Raw genomic sequence first — 276 nt, 5'->3', positions numbered from 1 at the left:
GACAAGCTTCTTGCGATAAATGTTTCCGCCTCAAACGGACGCGGCAGCATGAGTCCTCGTCGCCCTCACCGGAGTAAGCCCCTGCGTGGCTCACAGATCCCGCGCAATAACAAATAACACTGAACGAAAGACATGAAATACAGTCAACGGTTTCCATTTCAGGAGAGAGTGATTTAACGGTAAAAACCCTTCCTAGGCTTGGATAACCACACACGGCATATGTAACACATCAATGTTTGCAATATACAAATATATGCTCGTGAAGGAGAGTATTTG

The sequence above is a fragment of the Penaeus monodon genome, chromosome 34 (genome assembly GCF_015228065.2).
Source record: "Penaeus monodon isolate SGIC_2016 chromosome 34, NSTDA_Pmon_1, whole genome shotgun sequence".
Classification (NCBI taxonomy): Eukaryota; Metazoa; Arthropoda; class Malacostraca; order Decapoda; family Penaeidae; genus Penaeus; species Penaeus monodon.
This window is presented reverse-complemented; position numbering follows the sequence as displayed.